Raw genomic sequence first — 23,357 nt, 5'->3', positions numbered from 1 at the left:
TATATAGACAAGACGACCGAGTGCCCGTGAGGAGACGACTAGCATTGCCTAAAGAGAGTCCTGGATCAGAAGAGGGATCCTCGCATTTGTTCCTGTCCCATCACGATGAGAGGATGAATGACGTTTACAGCTGTTCACACCCCATTCTGGGTAGGAGTACCGACATCGGGTGGCTGGCCAGCCTGGATGAGAAGATGATGGCTGTTTGCAGCTGGTCACACCCCCTTCAGGGTGGGGGGTCTCCCACTGGTGTGTCTGGCCAGTCTGGGTGAGGGGCTGAGGGCCGTTTTCAGGCTGGTGGGTGACTGAAGTTCCCAACCTCTCCTTTTTTTCTTTTTTTTTTTTCTTTTTATTCTGGGATTTATTTACCTTCTATGGCTGTCACTGGAGCTGAGAGCCAGCTTTAGCTCTGAGGCTTGGCTCCAGCTCTGAGACCTCGGTTTGTTTGGCTTCTATAATTGAAACACTGTTGCAACTCCAGCTCTGACGGCTGGCTGAAAGCATGGGGTTTGTTTAGCTTCTATAATTGCAACATTGTTTCTTAGAGTGCAAGCTCAGAGCCAAACAGTGGCAGGAGGGGTACCTTGGCTTCCTCCTTCACTGGAGCAAGCAAGCCTCCTGTTCGCTTCAGCTGCCTGGCTGCCGGCCGCCATCTTGGCTGGCATTTAATTTGCATATCGCCCTGATTGGCCAACGGGAAGCATGTCGGAGGTACGGTTAATTACCATGTTTGTCTATTACTAGATAGGATTGGTTTTTGGTGGAATCTTTAGGGTTTACTATATAAAAATCATGCCATCAGCAAAAAGTGACACTTTTACTTCTTCATTTCTAATTTGGATGCCTTTTTTTTCTTTATCTTGCCAAATTGCTCAGGCTAGGAATTCCAGTACTATGTTGAATAAGAGTGGTGAGAGTGGACATCCTGGTCACCTTCCTGATTTTAGAAACAAAGCTTTCAGTTTTTCACCATTGAGTATAATATTAACGGAGAGTTAGTCACATATAGCATTTACTATGTTGAGGTACTTTCCTTCTATACCCATTTTAGTGAGTGTTTTAATTATATATGGATATTGTATCTTATCAAATGTTTTTACTACATCTATTGATAAGATCATATGATTTTTATCATTCATTTTGTTAATGTGGTGTATTACCTTGATCAATTTACATATGTTGAACCATCATTGTGCCCCTGGAATGAACATACTTGGTCATGTTGTAGTTTTTCAATGTATTGTTATATTCAATTTGCTAGTATTTTGTTTAGGATTTTTGCATCTGTATTCTTTAGAGATACTGGTCTGTTTTTTTTTTGTGTGCGTATTATCCTTGACAGGTTTTGGTATCAGGGTTATGTTGGCTTCATAAAATGTGTTAGGAAATACTGCTGCTTCTTTAACTTTCTTATCCTTTGAAAAGGATAAGATCAAATCTTTGAACATTTGGTAGAATTCATTAATGAATCCATCTGGTCTTGGACTTTTACTTTTAGGTTTTTTTTCTTAAATATATTTTTATTGATTTTAGAGAGGAAAGGAGAGGCAGAGAGAGGTAGGAAGATCAGATGAGAGAAAATCATTGTTCAGCTGCCTCTTCCACTGCCCCTACTGGGGATTGACCCAGGTATGTGCCCTGACCAAGAATCAAAACATGACCTCCTGGTTCATAGGTCAATGCTCAACTAGTGAACAATAGCGGCCAGGGATTTTTTATTTATTTATTTATTTATTTATTTATTTATTTATTTATTTATTTATTTTGGTGGTGGTAGTGGGGGGTGATGGTTGTTACAATTTTCTCATTCATTGCTCTGTTTAGATTTTTTAATTCTTCATTATTCAGTCTAGAGGGCTACAAGTGAACAAACAAGAAAAATAAATAAACAACTCATGGACACAGACAACACTACTGTGGTTACCAGAGGTAAGGGAGGTTAGTAAAGCATAAAGGGGGTCAGATATATGGTGATGGAAGATGACTTGACTTTGGGTGGTGGGCACACAATGCAATATGAAGATTATGTTTCATAGAAATGTGCACTTGAATCCTATATAATCTTATTAACCAATGTCATCTCGATAAATTTAAATGTAAAAAGTACTAAAGCAAATACAAAAATGTTTGTCAATATCTCACTGGCCCAAAATAGAGTGCTATAAGATATAAAATAATCTGAATAATTAGGGTACACAGTACATTACTACTGTGTTATATCAAAGTCTTTGCTCAGATAAAGGTTATACCGTGGCTCAAACCATGACAAAAATAACTTTGTTTGTGTGAAGAATGATTACTGAAGCTAAAAATCCCTTCACTTATTTCTGATTTATTCAGTAGTCATAGCAAATAATGAGAATGTAAGAATTTTATACGATCCACAGATGACTCTGGTGGGAGGTGCAAGAATACCACTTTGAAAGTTGGAAAAAGAGAAAGAAGAAGGACAAAATGTTAAAAACACCCTGAAATGTATTATTTCTTACAAAGCAGATGCCAGAGAGTATCATGTAGTGTATGTCCATAAAGGAAATAAGTGCAGCAGGATAAATCTCAATGTGCTTTAAACAAGTTGTCAGTAACTGCTCCAAGGTAGCATTCTTTGAGCACCTGAGATATACAGGTTTTTCTGACTATGCTTATCAATGCTCCCAGCTGGGAACAAGGTTGGTGTTTGTTTGTTTTGCTTTGTTTTGTTTTGTTAATCCTCACTCAAGGATATATTTTCAATTGTTTTTTAGAGAGAGTGGAAGGGAGGGGGCGAGACAGAGAGAGAGAAACATCTGATGTGAGAGAGATACATTGATTGTTTGCCTCCCACATGCACTCTGAACAGGGCCGCAGAATGAGCCCTTGACCAAAATCTAACCCGGGACCCTTCATCCTCAGGACAACACCCTATCCAATGAGCTAAACTGGCTAGGAAATGTTGGTGTTTTTTAGTGTACCACAGGAATGAAGAACATACTTAAAAATACTACTGTACTGAGGTCTAATTATCTTTCCTCCATGGACAGAAAAATATAATTATATCCTCTTGTTAATAACAAGTTTTATATTTTCACTTTGTGAGTGGGTCTTTTATTCTCACTAAAATGGTAGAATTACAGGATCACAGGTTTTGGGAGACAGCAGAAGTACCACGACTTCTTTGGTGAGTCAGGAACTTGGAATGGTTCGCATATAAAAGCTCTGCAAACTACTATTGCCCAGATTCCTACCAATGCTGGTAGCCATCTCTAACCAAAACATGTAAGCACATTCTCAATCCTTAACAGGAAAGCATATCAGAAATCACATAACTGTATCTGGCAAGGCAAGTATTACTTTCAGATATTTCTATGTTATGGTCTATCAATTAAATACATTTTGCTATTTAATGTAGACTTAACTAATTCAACTTTCTCAGACTATCGAACAGGAATGTTAAGCCCCATTTCTTTAAAGGGCTGGAAGAAAGCACCAGTCATCATTCAGAATACCCTTTTAGTTAAAGTGATACCTAAACTTTACCAGACTAATGAATTGAGACCATTTTATAGGAATTTTTTTCTACCTCATTTATTTAGTGCAGTATCCAACAATGTTGTATACTCTTTGGCTGCCCAGTGGGAAGATACGTTAGACATACATTTATTCACAACTCAGAATTACCATGGACTCATTATTAGCCCTCCTCATTGTAAAATAATATTTTCTGCAAACACTTTACATCACCTATCTATCAATTCAATTTACATTTATGAGTGTCCTTTATGTGTCCAGCCTGCAGGGTTTTGCAGACTTAATATAAAAGAAGATACAATAAATATTAAAAAGGTAAAGCAAACAAATAAGGTGTTTTTTTTTAGATGAACCTTACAAATCAACAGTAATTTTAAAGCTCTCATGCATAAAAGAATAGATTTCCTGGCTGAAGAGCAGGGTGTGGATGGATTTGTGATCTATTAGAATCAGACTGCAAGGTGGCAGGAAGAGGTCAGTAATTATAAAGTGTGACAGAAACTCTTCCAGAATCAGAAAAGCATTTTGTGACAAATTTGCACTGGGTAGGTACAGAAATAAAATTATACAGTTAGTAAACACACACAAACACACACACACATACACACATGCACACACACAACTTTAAAGTAATCCTAAGGTCAAAAGTGTGATTTTTAAAAATGTATTTTTATTGATTTCAGAGAGGAATGGAGAGGCAGAGAGAGATGTAACATCAATGATGAGAGAGAATCATTGATCAGCTGCCTCCTGCATGCCCCCCACTGGGGATCAAGCCCACAACCTGAGCATGTGCCTTGACCTGGAATTGAACCGTGACCTCTGGCTCTATAGGTCGATGCTCAATCACTGAGCCATGTTGGCTGGGGCCAAAAGTGTGATTTTAGAGCAAAGAAAATCTCCTCTTTAAAATTACCAGCATAGATTAAAGTTTAAACATTCATTCTAAGAACCAATCAGTACCAACCCAATTTTATCTGTACTAAATTCAGGGAAATTTGAAGACACCCATGCTTGAATATCACACAGACAATTATGCAAATCATCAAACTTCTTTATGGGTCTGCAGGGACGGGAGAGAATATCTATTGTCTGCATATATATGACACTGCAGCCATGGTATGGAGTAAACATTCACTAAAAATATATACATATAAAGCTAAGTAGAATTTCAAACAAGCCCCAAGGGAATCAGAAATTAATTTGGTAAAGCACAAACTATTCCTTAAAGAAATACATTGAAAAGAGAGTATAGGGATAAAGAAACTGTCCAAAGCAACCTATCTTAATTCCAGAAAATTCCAAAACATAGAGTTCTGTCAAAGAATGACAATACAGTCAACAGTATTCAAACCAGACAAATAGCCTTTAAAGGCTGTAATAAAATAGACATTCAACCAACAAAATGCTCATGGACAGTATGTTCCAATCTAAGTTTCAGGACCAGTAGCATGCACATTTAACAGGAGGTGCTAAAATAATAACCTAGCAAAAATTCAAGACACATTGCCTTTAAAGGCTATATGTCTAATAAAAATTTAAAAGTGTGGTTGATGAAGAAATTAAAAAGAAAAAAAAACTGTAATGGTCCAGCTATTAAAAATTTTGCCCTATGGTTGAGGAACCTTTATTCAGTACCTCATTTTAGAAAAGGAAAATATATGTATTCCACATATAAATTACTAGAAGTATAAAATGTATATTTATATCCTATATAATAAAGGGGTGATATGCAAATTAACCCTCACGCCCTCACAAAGATGGCTGCCTATGACCAGGCTGGCAGGGGGGTTAGTGAGGGATGACCAAACAACTGAACAGCAGGCTGCATGGGGAGACCAAGCCAGCAGGGAGGTTAGTGAGGGATGACCAAACAACTGAACAGCAGGCTGCATGGGGCAACCAGGCTGATGGGGTGGCCATGAGGGGAGACCAGGTAAGCAGGGGGGACAGTTGGGGGCAACCAGGCCAGCATGCAGAGGCAGTGAGGGGCAACCAGGTCAGCAGGGGGAGGCAGTTAGTGGTGACCAAGCAGGCAGGCAGGTGAGCGATTAGGAGCCAGCTGTTCAGGATTGTAAGAGGGATGTCCGACTGTCCCTGGGATCGGGCCTAAACCGGCAGTCAGACATCCCCCAAGGGGTCCCAGATTGTAGAGGGTGCAGGCTGGGCTGAGGGGATTCCCACCAGCCCCCCCCCCCATGCACGAATTCTGTGCACCGGGCCTCTAGTATGTAAATATAGATATACATTTATAAAGATAAGCTAAATAAGAAAACATAGAGTCTTAAGGAAGAAAAGGTGATATCACTGTTATAGCATCATTATCATTGTCCAATTACCTAATAATGTAAAATTATCTAGTAAGTTTTATTTCTACATGCAGACCACTCAAATCATCATTTTACATTTTGTTTATGATCTGTTTCTCTTATAATGCTATTGTCAAAATTGGTCATGTTAAAAAAATATATACCAAATGAGTTAAATATGCAAGGAATAATTTCTTCAAGATTATAGCAGTAGGAGGGAGACTGAATTACTCTGTTGAAACAAAAGTCAAAAGGATTTTAAAATGCTGGTATATAATAATAGAAAAATACTGGAGGATACTGCAGGGGGGCAGTAGTGGGGATGGTCCAGACCTGTGTTTGCTAATTGTCAATTGTCTTATCAAAATTGGGCTCCCTCCTCCTTTCCCCATAAGAACTGAGGGTAGGGCCCTATCTTCCTTGATGATGATATGATTACAGTTCAAAGGGATGGCTCCCGAGTCCTTGGTAAAGACATCCTTGAAATTAAAGCTGGAAGAAAATGGGGAAAGTTTACATCTCAAAGGGTCAGAGAAAGAATGTACAATTTTGAATTTTCTAAAATCAATGCCCTAAGAAAAAAGTAAGAGTCAGGAAGAAACCTGTCTAAAGTTTAAACAAATTGAGAGGAATATTAAGGCCCTCTTGGTCAATCAAAGGCATCACTTTGCACTGCTCAACTGACCCAGAAGTTTCTCTCCTAGACTGACAGCAGTTGGAGGTTTGGAAATAAGATATTGGGTACCAGAATAAAGTTACCACTTTCCATAGCAGAATAGAATAACCAACATTACTTCATAGAATAGTAGAAAAGTATGGTTACGTACATGAATGTGCTTAGTATAATAAAAGAAAACCATATTTAGCATTATCATCATGATGACAAGTACTGGAGAGGATGTGGAGAAAAGGTGTAATGCGGGTGAGACTGCAGATCTGTGCTGCCACTGTGGAAAGCAGTGTGGAGGTTCCTCAAAAAATAAAAAATAAATGGAACTGTGGTCCAGTTGACCCAGTGATTCCATTTCTAGGAATATATCCCAAGAAATCAGAAACACCAATCAGAAAGGACATATGCACCCCTATGTTCATAGCAACACAATTTATAATAGCTAAGATATGGAAATAGCCCAAGTGCCCATCAGCAGATGAATGGATTTAAAAAGCTGTGATACATATACACCAAGGAATACTATGCAACTGTAAAAACAAAGGAGTTCTTACCCTTTGAGATGGCATGGAGGGACCTGGAGACGATTATGCTAAGCAAAATAAGATGGTCAAAGAAAGATAAGCATCATAAGAACTCACTCATATGTGGAGTCTAATGAACAAAATAAACTAATGAACAAAATAGATCCAGATACACAGAAGCATGAAACAGACTGAAGAATCTCAGAGGGCAGAGGGGGTGAGGGGTGGCGGGAAGAGATCAACCAAAGAACTTTCGTGCTTATGTGCATAACCATGGACACAGACAACAGTGTGGTGAAGGCCTGGGAGTGGGGGCTGATGCAGGCTGGAGGGGGTCAATGAGGGGAAAAACGGGGACATCTATAATATTTTCAACAATAAAGATAAAGTTAAAAGAATGGATAAGCCTGGTACATTTCTAACAGCATCATATGAAATAAAAAACATCAATAGACTTATTTCTACTAAGGTTATAAATCTTCTCTAGTCAATAGTCATGAGTGTAATATTTTATAATTTTATTTATTTTATTTTGTTTCCATCACTATTTAATCCCTTCTATTTCCTCTTCCAACTTCACCCATACTCCACCCTCGCGCCCCCAACCCCTCTGCCCTCACCACACTGTTATCCATATCTATGAGTTTTCTCTGGCTCTCTTTTTCCCCTCAATTCCTCCACCCCACCCTCCCAACTTCCCTCTACCCCCACCAGACCTGTCTGCCTACTCTCTATCTATGAGTCCGTCTCTATTTTGCTTGGTGTTCAGTTTGTTCGTTAAATACCACATATGAGTGAAATCATATGGCACTTGTCTTTCTCTGACTTTCTTATTTCACTTAGCTTATTGTTCTCCAGGCTCATCTATGCTGTTGCAAAGGGTAAATTCGTATTCCTTTTTATGGCAGAGTAGTATTCCATTGTGTAAATGCACCACCACTTTTTTATCCTCTCATCTACTAATTGACCCTTGGGCTGCTTCTAAATCTTGGCTATTGTACATAATGCTGCAATGAACATAGGGGTATAATTTTAAACTTCTCAGTTTAGAAGAGTGACTATAATGCTGCATAGACATGATGCAAATACATGTATGCCATATATTGAATAAATGAACCTATTTCTTAACCCACACTTAGTTTTAAACATACACTGCCCCGGCAGTGAGCAAAATGAAACCCACCACATTGATTTTCCTTGCCCTACACTCTTTGTAACAAAATCCTCATGTGGATGTGCTCCCAGGAGCTTAGAAGAACACACCTCAATTAACATACTCCAATGCTTCCATGTTATGGCTACCGAATTAGAAATTTAAACAGCCTAAGGGAAAAAAACAAACAAACACCTTTCGTGATAAATAAATCCTGATACTGTGGACAAGCTCAGATTATTTTTAGTTTTTGTTGTTGTTGTTTTCCTTGAAACTATTTGCCTATAAACTGCCTACCTGGCTGCTTGAACTCTCCTTAGGAGAGGAATCCATGTGTCTTCCCAGAGGAAACTAGGCTAACAGTTTTGTTTAATTTCCTCTTGAAAGCAAAACTGAAACTTGTCGGGATTTTTTTTTTAAGTCACTGCAGGTAGTTAACAGTTCAGTTAAAAATAATTAAGCCAATTTGTTAATATGAAACTTAAACTCCTCAGATAGAACACTGCGCTCACAGGATAAAAGAGACTGCCTAAGTGGAGGGTTCTCCAGGGAGGCTTGGAGCCAGACCCAGCATGAGGTGCTTTATTTTATCCTGTAAATCTTCACACTTCTGCACAATTGTTGGAAGCCAGTACCTCTGTGGGTAGTTTTGCTTATTCTTTTCTGCATGTAACTGGTCCCTACAGGGAGTATGTCTAGTTGCTCCCAAGCAGATACCCTACAGCTAGCTCAAAGCAGTAACAGAATGCAGAGGGAACTGAATACAATGTGACAGATGCCTCCAGAAGGGACAGCCAGGGTAGAAACAAAGACAAAGAATAAGTGATATACTGCACTTGCCTCTAGCAACGATGGAATTGAAGCTCATTCTCTCGGAATAGGGAAAAAGACCATTCAGTTATGTTAGTCCTATTTATACTTCTAATCATTTGAAGCAAATCATGTAGCTTTCATCAGTCATAAATGCATATCGGTAAAAGGTAAAATGCTTAAGTGTTCAAATACTACCTTAGTTAATAAATGACCCAAATGTTTCTTCTTGTTGCAGCTAAAAGACGAAATCAGTTTCAAGCATTGATATCAATGTGTGCAGATATATACAATATATTTATTTATTCATTTTTCCATTCAGTATATGTTTATTGATCCCTTCCTTTTGAATCAGGCACAGTACCATTGGCACTACTGATACGGCAGTGACTAAGGCAGAAACCCCCATATTTTTATTCATCCATTCACATAAAATAATTCCATCAAGGAGATTGCTTTAAAATTCTTAACCTCAGGTTTTAAAAAATTAGCTTTTTGGTCCGAAGTCTTCAATTTAATTTCTTCTTGCACGTAGGTGGGATTTCTTTGCCAATCAGTATATAATGGGTTCATGAGCAAGCAAGTAGCGGTTCTTATCTGAGCATATCACTGAAAGGGATTTTAGAGATAAAACAGGCAGTTTAGGGAGTCTTGGGGAATAAAGAGGGCCCATGGTGGGTGAATGCATATATGAAGGATAGAGGTATCTCTGGCCTGAGCAATTAAAGCAATTACAAGGTAGATCAAAAGCAGCCCAACCTTGGAGACACCAAAATGCTCATCTTACTTATACAAAGGATAGAGAAATGCCACCCTGAACCCCACGTTTCACCATCAAGATGGAGAGGTACTCATATATCTCAGTCGGACTGTGTGTCCCTGTCTGTCTGTCTGTCATATACATGTGGGATACAACCATTGAAAAATATGTTCATAGTGAAACGTGGGGTTCAGAGTGCAGATTCTTCTCGTGGGTCCTTGTCCGACGAAGATGAAGAATAAATTCGTGGACTAACAGATTTCTTTAATAAAAATGTGGACGTTTTTTGGAAGCACATACAAACTCCATCTGGGCAGGGGTGTCCCCAAAAGGGATCCCCTGAGGAGGGGCTCCCAAATAGGAAAAGCCTTCTCTCTCTTTCTCTACAATGGGAAAAATCTAAATCCAAATATCTAAAATCTGTCTCGTGTCCCTTTGTCTCCAGTTTCTATACACTGTAGCTCTTTGTCTGACCCTGACCCTGTTTAATTGGACTTCCTTAATTTAGGACCCAGTGTTTTCCTCATTGTTCAATCTGCTACATAGTATCAGTTTCAAAGCTCAAAGCCCATGTGGTGCCCCTCTCTTTCTCTCTCCCTTATCTTGAAACATTTCTCTATCCCCTGTGAAAATATGTTTCCTTCTTCTTGGTATCTGTGACATTTCCTTATCCTCTGTGAATGTATGCCTTTCTCGCCCCTTATCCTGAGGCATTGCTCTATCCTCTGTAAGATAAGCATTTTGGTGTCTCCAAGATGCTCAGGTCAGGGCTGCTTTTGATCTACCTTATAGTTGTTTTAATTTCTCAGGACGGAGAGACCTCTGCCCTTGGTTTATGGCTGTTTTAATTTCTCAGGCCAGAAATGTTTCCATACTCCCTGCCATCCCCCCTGCCCCTCTTCATGTCTGCCTGATTAAGCTAGCTAGCTAACCCTTACCAATAGGGTAAAAGAACTGATTATCATATAAAGCTTTTGAAATCAAATATAGTCCATAAATTACATGTTTTAATATTTATATATAGACTAGAGGCTCAGTGCACAAAAATTTGTGCACCCGGGGGTTCCCTCAGCCCAGCCTGTGCTCTCTCGCAGCCTGGGACCCCTCGGGGGATGACCACCTGCTAGCATAGGCCCGCTCCCTGGGGGATTGGGCCTAAGCTGGCAGTCAGACATCCCTCTGACAGCCCGGGAGCCCTTGGGGGATGTCCACTTGCTAGCGGGGAGCAGGCCTAAGCTGCAGTTGGACAACCTTAGCGCTGCTGAGGAGGTGGGAGAGGCTCCCTCCCACCACCACCACTGTACTGGCAGCCGTCAGCCTTGCTTGTGGCTGAGCAGAGCTCCCCTGTGGGAGCGCACTGACCACCAGGGGGCAGCTCCTGCATTGAGCATCTGGCCCCTGGTGGTCCATGTGTCATAGTGACCAGTCATTCCCAGTCTTTCTGCTGTTAGGGTCAGTTTGCATATTACCCTTTTATTATACAGGATAGAGGCCTGTGTCACGGGTGGGGACCAGCTGGTTTTCCCTGAAGGGTGTCCCAGATGAAGGTGAGGGTCACGCTGGGGTTCCTGGCCAGCCTGGGTAAGGGGCTGATGGGTGTTTGCAGGCTGGTCAAACCCCCTTCAGGGTGGGGATCCCCACTGGGGTGCCTGGCCAGCCTGGGTGAGGGGCTGATGGCTTTTTACAGCTGGTCACACCCCCTTCAGGGTGGGGGTCCCCACTGAGGTGCCTGGCCAGTCTGGGTGAGGGGCTGATGGCTGTTTGCAGGCTGGTCAAGCCCCCCCAGGGGGTACCTTTAACCCATGGAGGTTTGGCCAGCCTGGGTGAGGGGCTGATGGCTGTTTTCAGGCTGGCCACACCCACTTTAGGGTGGAGGGACCCCACTGGGGTGCCTGGCCAGTCTGGGTGAGGGTTTGAGGGCCGTTTTCAGGCTGTCCAAGCGCCCCCCCCCCCCCGGCGACAGAAGCTCAAGCCTCTCCTTTTTTTCTTTTTCTTTTTTATTCTGGGATTTATTTACCTTCCATAATTGAAACTTTGTAGCCTTGAGAGTAGCTCAGAGCCGGCCAGTACGGGCGGGAGGGAAGATTGGCTTCCTCCATCGCCAGGGGCAACCCAAGCCTCCTGCTCGCTCCAACTCTGTGGCCATGGCCAGCTGAAACAGGTATCTGGAGTTTATTTACCTTCTATAATTGAAACTTTGTTGCTTTTAGTGGAGCTCAAAGCCGGCTGCGGCAGGAGGGAAGCTTGGCTTCCTCCATCATTGAGGCAACCAAGCCTCCTGCTTGCTCCAGCTCCGTGGCTGCTGGCTGCCATCTTGGTTGGGTTAATTTGCATATAGTCACTCTGATTGACTGGTGAGCTTGGCTTAAGGCGTAGTGAAGGTACGGTCAATTTGAATGTTTGTCTTTTATTAGTGTAGATATCATATCAAATGATGAAAATAATTAAATGACTATTGTATTTTCAGGAGTATTAAGAAAATGAGCTATATATATATATATATATATATATATATATATATATATATATAACCAGGAAAAATCACTTGCCCAATTTTAGAAAATAATAACACTGTACTATTATTAATTCATTAATTTTAATTAAATATTTTATATTTTTCTATTCTAACAACTTATGAATCAATTTTAAAAGCTTGATCTTTGTCTTAAATCTACCTATACTTTTTTAATACTAAAAACAAAATATCTACCTTATTGAAACTGATTTAAAGAAAGTTTGCATTTTCCTCTCTCCTATGTTTTATATGTCCCAACTTATTACACATTAATTTTGAAAGCCATAAAAAATATATTAATTTAAATAAATAAAGTTGGTCTAAACATTATGGAGCAGAGCATAATGTGTTTTGCAAAATAACTACAGCCATTCTATAAGAACGGGTAGAGCAAAGAACGGCTCAATGTGAAATAGTATGAGATTCCTAAATAAACATTTATCCAAGACCCCCAAACTGGTTAAAAGTTTCTTCTGTAGATTTAAGAAATTATAGAAAATTCAGAAGATAAGATAAAAAGGAACACATTTTTTTAGTTTATATTTTTACCCAAGAAAAAATTTAAAAATAGCTAGACTAGAACTATTCTACATCTAATTACCCTAAAGGTAAGTGGTTTTAATGTTTCAAACCTTATTTCTACTTAACCTCTGCCTCACATATCAAATTAATTTTTACTTTTTGCCATTTATTATTAACACTCTAACATAATACAACTCCGGCTTATTCTCCCAATAATTGAAAAACGTTTATTGAACACATACTGAGTACAGAGTGTTCCAGAGAAGTAGCACAAACCTTGACCAAAATTGAATTATTTCTGAGGAGATTAAAGAAACATAAATGTGTATACATGAGAACCAAACAATATGTATAAGATCATAACACTAAGTAACAATAACTATGTAGTTAATTAGTAGCTATTTTTTTGTTATAATAAAGAGGTGTCTATTGTGCACACCACTCTCTTACTTAATGCTAAATGCTAAAGAAAAGAAAGAGCTAGTTCCTGTCATTAAAAATTCAAATAACAGGACACCTTAAAGGTGTAGTACTTAAGACATCACTTAAGCTAACCCATCATTGTCCTAATGAACAAATTGATAAGTTCACAATGCAAAAAATTAGAATTCATATAACAAGAAAATGACTTTAAAATCAAATGCAAAACAGTAAATTAAAATACAGTAAGTTATAATGTAAATGTAAAATTTTGATTAAATCTAAAAGAGTCTAAAATGGAAATAAAGAAACTAAGGATATGATTAGAAACATCTTTGCAAAAAATGAGTTGAGATAGTACATGACATTTCAAATGTTGCAGAAGAATTGAGAGTCTACTACATGTATTTGTAATGCCCAAAATGATGGCTTTGAGGTGAATCCTAGCCAACTACATAAAAGATTCCATAAATATATTTATTTTTACATAGACTATGTGAAATTTTCCAATAAGAAGACAAAGGCTATGAATTAACATGTGTAAGGAAATGAATATAAATGCAAGACTTGACCAAAAAATAAAGTCAGTCACATAATCAATAATGAAAACACCTAAGATTCATCAGATGAAGGAAAAGAATTTCACAATAGGGGAAATACAAATGACTACTAATGTACATACCAAAAATGTCCAATCTCATTATTTATCAAAAATGTTAATGTTAATAGAAACAATGAAGAATCATTTTTTTACATACTATTGTGACAAATTCCATGATATTCAACCTCTTAAGAGTTCATGATACTAGCAAGCATTCAGTGATAAAGTACACATTTGGATTATTTTGATGGGAATTAATGTAGTATTTTTTTGTCAAAAAATTAAAAATATTTATATATTCTATCTTAGCAAATCTTTCTTAGAAATTGTTTTGAAGAAAAATTTAGGCATAAAGATAATATTATGCTTTTACTTAAATTAGTACAAAGCTGGAAACAACATAAATAGGAAAAAATAATTAAATATTTGAACTCAACTTTCCAGTAAACTATTATGGCTGTGTTTACACACTTCAAAATGTGTATAGTTACTGTCTCTACCTAATAGGGTTATTAATGAATATTTTTCTTCTTTCTTATATTTCTATTAGAGGCCCAATGCACGAAATTCATGCAAGGGGCTTGGCCTTCGGCCTTCGCAGCCCTGGCTTTGTCTGGAAGGATATCCGGTCTAATTATCATATTATGCTTTTATTATTATAGATACCTTAAAAAATGCCTTCATTGAATGTGTTCTTTATACTATGAAAAGTATTTGCTCACTTTGGCAAGCAAAATATATGTGGGTTGAAAACAGATGAATTAATAGGGCTGCAGATGAAGAAGAACTAAAGACAAAAGTGCAAGGTGTATCCAGGTCAAATTAAAGTATCTCTTGTAGTAGCTAATATACAAAACTCCAACATACAGAGTTATAATGTGAAAGTTATTGGCCTCTGTTATCATGTCTCGTGGTGACTGAGGCTCCTAAAAACAGGTCATTTAAACTAATGTAAAATACCATTGTGTCTCTCTTAATGCGCCCCCCCACCCCTAAAATTTCAGGAACATTTACATTTGTAATTTAATTTCACAAGTGTGACCTCATAGTAACACTTGATAATAGCTTAAGCACATTTTCTGAGATTCTGTTTAAAAAAGTGGCAATGTGTGGGCAATGGGATATTCCCTCCTCATTATTCAGTTCTTTTGAAACTTTAAGCTCTTGCCCCTATAGGGCCTAAGGCTGTTGACTATATATTAATAGTTTCCAGCATCAGTGTGCAAGAAATATCACCATCCTACTACATTAGATATTTTCCATCTTAATATTTTATACCATAAAGTTAAATATAGTTTGATTGATAGCTAAAATTGCAATGATGTGACATTTTTACTTCACTTTGTTTATTCATAAAACCCAACTTTGTTTAAAAGCATAACATGACTTTAAACAAATTCTTTGTCTGTTTAAATAAGTTTTATCTCTCAAGGCAATCAACTGATCATGAATATATCAGAAGTTGACTATTTTTCTGGAAATAGTCAAGAAATTTAAAAATATATATCTGACCTGTGTCACTTGCATCAGTAATATAATCAATGTTTCTAAACATGTGGAAACTGTTCGTTCTCTTTTAAAATTACATTTCAATCTCTTCAAATTAAGTTGATATTAGCAGTCCATGGTAATGTTGTCACCAAAATGTCAAAGATTGAGCAAAATCCCAATGCCTGCTCCACAATAATGAGAGAGATGTCAACCTGGAAAAATATTCAAATTCCAGCCAGGAGGTCTTTCAGAATCTACTTTTTACAATGTTTGCTATCAGGTTTGTCTCAAGAAAAAAAATACCAAGTAAGCCAGAAATGGTCAGCATTCTCTTTGTCTTTCTACATAGGAATATGAGTAGTAATTTATTCAAATATTTAGACATAAAACAGCCCTCTACTTTCTTTTTGGCCAATTAAAAGAGTAGCTATATCACTATCACCTTTCTGTTTCTATTTACATAAACCCAGAAAAAATATAACCAACGTGCACTTATTGTTGCTCCATTGGTATCAATTTGTTTAGAGCAATAAATTTCTTCTGTACTATGTTGTGGCTTCAACTGCCAGTGTGTCTTAATTTCAAATAAAATTAATTATTGAACATTTCTTAAAAAAACATTTTCTTTCAATTAACCTTGATCATTAATTTATGCTTTATATATTCAACCAATAATTATTTTATAAATAATTCAATTCTGCAAGGTGGTTTTAGTAGGGAGGAAAAGAATACAAAAATGAATGAGGCAAGGCCCCTTCATTGACAAACTTTTAATGGGGGGGGTGTGCAGATTACAGTATAATAAGTACTATAAAAAGAACACTTATAGAGTGCTCTGGGAGCTCATAGCCTAAGGAAGTTGAGTATTTCCCCAGGGAAGGGAGCACATAGCTTGCCTTGGAAGATGGATAGGGGTTTTCTACAGGGAGAGAAAAGTGGAGGAGAGAGCAAAGTAAAGACCTTAAAAGAATATGCCATATTGGCAAAAAGTTATAATCTGAGTATGGTTGGAACTTAAAAAATTTACTTGACATGACTTCCTTTATAGGAATTATTTTTTGCTTCGCTTTTCTGAAAGTGGGAATAACTAGTCTTAAAAAGTTGGGCTTCTTCAAACTGATCCAGAAGTGCCATTCTTCCTCTTTGTGTTGCAGCCACATATTTTTGGGGGCATCCTCAAGGTCACAACGCTTCTCTCCCAGAGGATTCTGACCTTCCTGTTCCTTTTCATTGGATCCCTGTTCTACAGCGATTCACACGGTTGGCTCCTTCTCATCATTGAATCTCAACTTACATGGCACTGAGGTAGCAGCCATATCAGTCTTTCTCACATGACCACATCTCATATTCATCATGATAACCATCATTTTCTGATGTTATTCCTGCTTACTTTTTATCTAACTATTATTTGTCCAAACATATCATTTGTAAAGTCATGAAATCAGTCTACTGTATTATACAACACGAAACCCATCAAATATAAAGCAGAGAGAAGTACATAGCAGGCATTGTATAAATAGGTTTAAATGAAGAAATGAATGAGGCAAAGAGAAAAGCAGATGGGATGTATAAACTCTAAGAACAATTAATCAAATAAATGTATTTGTTATGTCAGCATCAGAATCTCATGTCCCCTCAAGGCTTTTTATGATTGGACTTCATCAAGGAGCAAACAGTAAAAGAGGATGGAAGGGCTGTGCAGGGAAATAAATGGAGGCCCTATGTTTGCAAATGCAGTTAAATGAGCCAGTAAAATATGTGTATTAATATTTATTTGCTTCCACTTATATTCAGAGGTGGGTGAGCCCTGGAGATGTTGAGTTTATATTTACCTTACTTATATCACAAAATACTTGTGAGATTCAAATGAGAAATGAATGTAAAATTACCATAAAATTTAAAAGATGACGTTTTCTTGCCTTCTAGTATTAAAAGAAATACAATATAGATTCTTTTGGAGTAGAAAGAAAAACAATTTAAGATACCAATTAAGTAGACTACCACTGGTATATTTTTCATTACCATCTGGTTCTTCTCAGTTTGTGAATTTAGCCAGGAAAACAATAAGCAACAGAATTATAAGAAATAGAGCTTTTGTTGATCTTCAGAAAAATGATTGTATTATGATGAAAACAGTGTTCTTTTTTAAATGTCACACATAATTGTGCATAGCCAGAGTAAATGAGCTAGTAAATGGGCTGGCATTAATAATTATACTGACATGCATGCAATTTCAAGTATTGACTAATAAAATGATTGATAATTTTCAGATAATTAAATTTACAATTATGAAAGAACTTTTAACAAACGTGACTTGTAGCTTTTATAATATTTAATTAAGTACATGCTAATGTAGTAATACTTTATTTTATCAGTAAAACATTGTGACTAGATGTGTAAAGTTAAACAATTTCAACAAGAATATTAGTATCAGAGGGCTTTAATTACATAAAAAATAATGGTTTATTTTTTGTGTATATTTTAACTCTAGCTCCACATCTTGCATATGATTTTATACTTCCATTAAGCTACAGAATTAAGCCATCAATCTTACTATAGACTTACAGTTTCTAGAGCTCTATCAACAAGAATTTATAAATACATTAAAAAAACAGCTTAGAACTTTTTTTAAGCAGTAGAAGAAGAAAGCAAAAGCAAAGACAGTCACAACAAGGAGGGCCTAGGAAGACATGACTATTAAATATACTGTGGTTTCTTTGTTGGGAACTTGAAGCTGAAAAAGAACAGCAGGAGAAAACTGAAAAATATGAATAAAGTATGTCCTTTAGTTAATATTAATGTATCAATATTTCCTTAGTAATTATAAAAGCTGTACCATGCTAATGTAAGATGTTAATAATGGAGGAAACTGGGTAAAGTTCATATGTGAACTCTGTACCGTTTCCACAATAACTGTATGAACCTAAAACTACTCTGAAATGAAAAATTTATTAAAAACCTATAAAAGGAAATATATTCATGGATTTAAAAGTCATAATTATGCTGTCTACTTATTGGCAGGTCAAAATATTTGGTGAGTGATAGGCTATAGAAATAACCATCATATTAAGTAGCAACTTCCAATCTTAATCCTATTACTCCTAATAGGAATTTGTTTTATAAATTAAGAAAAGTGAATCATTTTAATAATGAGAAGCAGGTACATATATAGGAATGTTGAAATCAATATCAAACGTTCAATGTATATACATATACATTAAATAACTTTCTAATAAGACTCTTAGAAAGATATTTAATGTATATGATCCAGGAACCTAACTGTCATTATTATCCCTGCTGAGTTATATACCATATAATTCCCCTAAACACTGGCTTCAACTGATTAGATGAGGTGTGGAAACCTGGTCAAGGAAAATTGATTCAAATTCTGACCAGTGAATACAGTTATGATCTGGTTCAACAATATAGGCAGAACCAAATAGATTTCCTCTTTCAGAAATAAATAATTGACTATAAAATGCAGATAAATTTTGCCAGTTTCCTATAGTGTCAAAAATAATGCACCCTAAGTTGTCATAATTGTGTAAGACCAGGAGTAATTATTATCAGCTATGAATGAGAAGAGTAATCAAGAGAAACTAAAAGCAAGAAAGAGGAAAATGAAATCAATGTAAGAAACAAGTTGGTTATCTACAAGAGGTGAGAATAGGGGAGAAATAGAGGAGAAAAAAATAGCAAGCAGAATCTACCTTTGAGAGAATGGCATCCTTTGCTAAGAACTATCCAATTTTCTGCTTTGAACACAGTCTTGACAGCATTTTGAATTTTGTTCTTGTCACATTTATTTACAATAAATCCCTCTTTTCTAGAGCAAGTAGAGGTTAGCTCTTGTACCTTCAGTCCAAAGAACCCATCTAAGAAAGACATCAGAATTATACTAAACATTATGCTTGCCCATTAGAGTTCCTCTCTAGCCATAATACTTTTTTCTTTTAAATTTATCTTTAGTGTTGAAAGTATCACAGATATCCCTCCCCCCCCCCCGATTAACCCCCTCCTCCCTGCTCTCACCCACCCCAGGCCTACTGCACGATTGTCTGTGTCCATGGGTTATGCATATATGCATCTAAGTTCTTCAGTTCTAATATTTCTCAATTTCCACTGGTACTAGTCATTTCCTGGTTCTCTCAGAACCTAAGTGTCATTATTGCCAATATTTGATCAGTCTTTAAAATAAGATTTAACTAAATTTCTAACATTACAGTGGTTCAAAAATTGCATTACCCTCTGAATTATTTTTAAATAATTTTGACAGAAAACATCTTTCTTATTACTATATAGCTCGGTGTGAAAAATAAATTACAAACCCTTGGATCTGTATAGTCACCTCTCATCAACAAACTAATTTGTTATCATTTTTCTCATCTAGCTTATATATAAAGAGTCATATTAGTATCTAAGACATTGAGAGCCAGAAAATTCCTGGATTGGCAGAGGATAAATACTCCTGGTTGCTACCATATGATTCTCATTATTGTACATATCACAACTGTTTCTCAATTTTCTTTTCTTCTGACAAATTTCTATATTTCATGAGGCCCATGATGTTTTGCTTACCTTTCTATCTTCAGAACCTGGAACAGTATCAGGTATTATGGTTGTGAAAAATAAATATTGTACAATGAAAGAGAAAGTAGGAAGACAGTTATTAGCCAACCAAACCAAGAACAACAAAAGCAATAATGAAAGTATTAATAAAAGCCTAAAAACAGTGACATAGTAATTTCAAAATGATGAGAAAAAATATAGAGCTTTACTATATGCTTCATTAAATTATATTTTAAGAATAAGAGTGAAATATTTTGCTAGTCAAAACAGAGTGTATAAAACATTGAAGCAATAAGAAGAAACTCCAAAAGGATGTATTTCAGGAATAAGGGAAATTATCTCTAAAATAAAATCTAAAGGGTAAAAACAAAACAGAACAAACAAAAAAACTAAACAAAGAAAGTGGTAGACATGTAAATAATTCTGACTTAATATTAGGATTTTTTAATTTGTGGGGTTTTAAATAAGAGAAATAGATAAAGGTAAATAATATATAACTCAAAAAGAATTGAATTATTCCACAGTCCTTGCATATTTTCAGAGAAATGTAAAGATATTAATTACTGTTATATCCCAATAAAGCTATGTGCTTGTTAGTTTTAAAGATTCGCAATAATAAATAAATAAATAAATATGAAGTAAATTTATTGATTTGAGTCTAATAACTAAATATGAATGCATTAATAAAATACAAAAATAGTCTAATTGCAAAAACTTCAGCTATATGCATTTATGAGACATACTGGAATAATAAAGATATTTCTAGAGTAAGAGCCAAAGATATACCATTTGCAGGAAAAAAATGGTAGCAGGAACTACTTCAAATATATTCTCTCAGTTTTCCTTAGTAACTGAAAACTGATTTTCTTCAGAACAGCAATTTGTCAAACTTAAAACTATATTTTCCTGGTTCCCTTGCAGTAGGTGTAGCCAATGAAGCATAAACTGTAGCTTTAAGGAAATCTAATAGAGATTCATTCAATTGGAAGGAAGATCCATTTTGCACTTCCTCCCATTTTCCCTCCCTGCTGCCTGAAATGTGGATTGAGTTGAAGGTGAAAATTAAAGCATCATGCTAAAAGTGACAGACAGAAAGGTAAAGAGCATTGTTCCTTGGTGACTGAGGAGCTGCCATTTCAAAGCTGGACTGCCTGTCTCCAGACTTCTTTTATTCAGGAGGAATAAAGGCAAACTTGCAGTTCACTTTGGGTTTTCCATTAGATGCAACTAAACTAAATCTTAAGTGAAATATTGCAGAAATAATCATCAGAAGAATGCTGATGCGACTAATTATGATCAGATTATTCTGCTTATTGAAGCAAAATAAATCACCCCCCAAAATATTGGTTTAAAACCTTTTTTTTTCTCCCCTGTGTGCTAGTGACCCAAACAGTAAACAGGGACAGCCTACCTCTGATTCCCAATATCTGGGGCCTTAACTAGAAAGCCTCAAAGCCTGGGGATGGTCCAATGGCCAAGAGTAAGAATCATCGAGTCTTTACCCCCATGACTTGCTGTTGATGCTGCTGTCAGCTTCTTAGGCCTCACCTCCCTGTGGCCTTTCCATGTCACGTCTTCACGTTCTTCAGTTTGGGCTTCCTTACAGCATGGCCCATGAGAAGAGATGCTATTACCTTTTATAACTTACTTCTGGAAGGTACATAGTATTACTTCCTCTTTAATCACAAGTTTTCCAAATTCAAACAAAGACCCATCTTTCAACGGAAGAAGGGTCAAAGTCACACTGTGAGAGGAGCATATGGGGTGAGAGATAGCATTGCAGTCATTTTTTCAAAACACAATCTGTGATACAGAGGAAATAGGTATATAGGGTCACAAAGTAGTAATGAAATATTCAATTCATGAGAAAGACATAATTTAAATCAAATTTTATCAAATAATGTAGCTTTAACATACATGAAACAAAATTGATAAAACTGCATGGAAAAAATTACAAATCCACCGTTATAACAGGCAAGTTTAACAAACATCTCTCAGTATACTAAAGATGAGGTAGAAAAATAAATCAGTGAGAATAACAAAGACTTAAGTAACATAATCGATAAGCTTGAAAAAATGAATTAAAAATAGGACAGTGCACAATATTGGGGAATGAGCATTCTTTTCAGGGAATTTAAAGATTGAACCCACACTAAGTCAGAAAACAAATTTAGATGATGTCTACCTCATAACATTTTCAAAATTTAATTTCCAAAGATAATATAGTAGAAACTCTACATAACCACAGACTATTAAAAAAGACTTTCAAGACACAAAAGTACAAACCACGAGAAAAATATTGATAACAATCTAATAAGTTAATTTGAGAAATATATTAATCAAAAGATGCTAAGTATAGAAACTAAAAATAAAAGCCATAACCTAAGATACTTTTGCAAGATATATACAAAGAACTGGTATAAAGAATAGATAAAGAACTTATACAATAAGTAGAATAAAGACAAATAACAATAGAAAAAAGTCTTGAAGTAGCTCTCAGAGAAAAATAAATGGCCTTGAAATGTTTGACAATATGATCAACCTCACTTGTGAACAGGAGAATGCAAATTAAAAGCACAGTAAGATATAATTACATCTCAAAGTGCAAAAGATGCATACCCAGCTTTAGTAAGAATTCAGAAATGTCATAAAGAAGTTCTCATACTCAGCTAGCAAAAGTGTAAATACATAGAACCTTTTTGAAAACAAATGAATATTACAATTTGTGAAACGAAACAGTTTCATACACTATGAATCAGCAGCTCCACTCACACATGTGTACCAGGAACTATGCGCAGGATTTTTTATAATAGCCTTGTTTAAAAACAAAACAAAACACATAGAATCATCTAAAAGTCTGTCCAGAGTAAATGGATAAATAAAAATTAAAGCACACTATGTGCAGTGAATGTCATGGAATTACAATCACACACATTAATATGACTAAATCCTACAAGCCAAAATGATTTCAAAAAGCATTTTATAAGAGAATGTATACAGCACACTTTATTTATATAAAGTTCAAAAACATGTAACTAAACAATATGTTGTTTAGAAATAGATACATATTTGGGACAGATAAAAATTTCTAGTCAATAATAAATACATCTACAGCAGAGGATACCTGTGTGCAAAGGTGTCAGTGACTCACTAGGGAAGGAGCTGGCAGAGGCTCCAAAGGACCAGCAGACATTGGTCCTGTCCAACATGTCCATGGAGACAGTCCCTTTGTGAGAACCCATTTACCTCACCTCGTGTGTCATTACCAGCTAGGCTACCAAGCCAACAAGTGTTATTATTGGCAACACAGCCATAATACAATTATTGGAGCAATAAACATAATAGTACTTTATGTATTAATCCTGTAAACCAAAGTAGAAATTAACTTCATGGGTTGTTTTAACCAAGGGACATTTTCTAAATGCAGACATTTTATACGGGACCAAATAGCAAGAACCATTTAGTACGGGCTGAATGTCTCCATGGGTGTTCTGCACAGACCAAAT

The sequence above is a fragment of the Myotis lucifugus genome, unplaced genomic scaffold, assembly GCF_000147115.1.
Source record: "Myotis lucifugus unplaced genomic scaffold, Myoluc2.0 scaffold_74, whole genome shotgun sequence".
NCBI lineage: Eukaryota > Metazoa > Chordata > Mammalia > Chiroptera > Vespertilionidae > Myotis > Myotis lucifugus.
The sequence above is the reverse complement of the archived record's forward strand: the minus strand, read 5'-3'. Positions refer to the sequence as shown.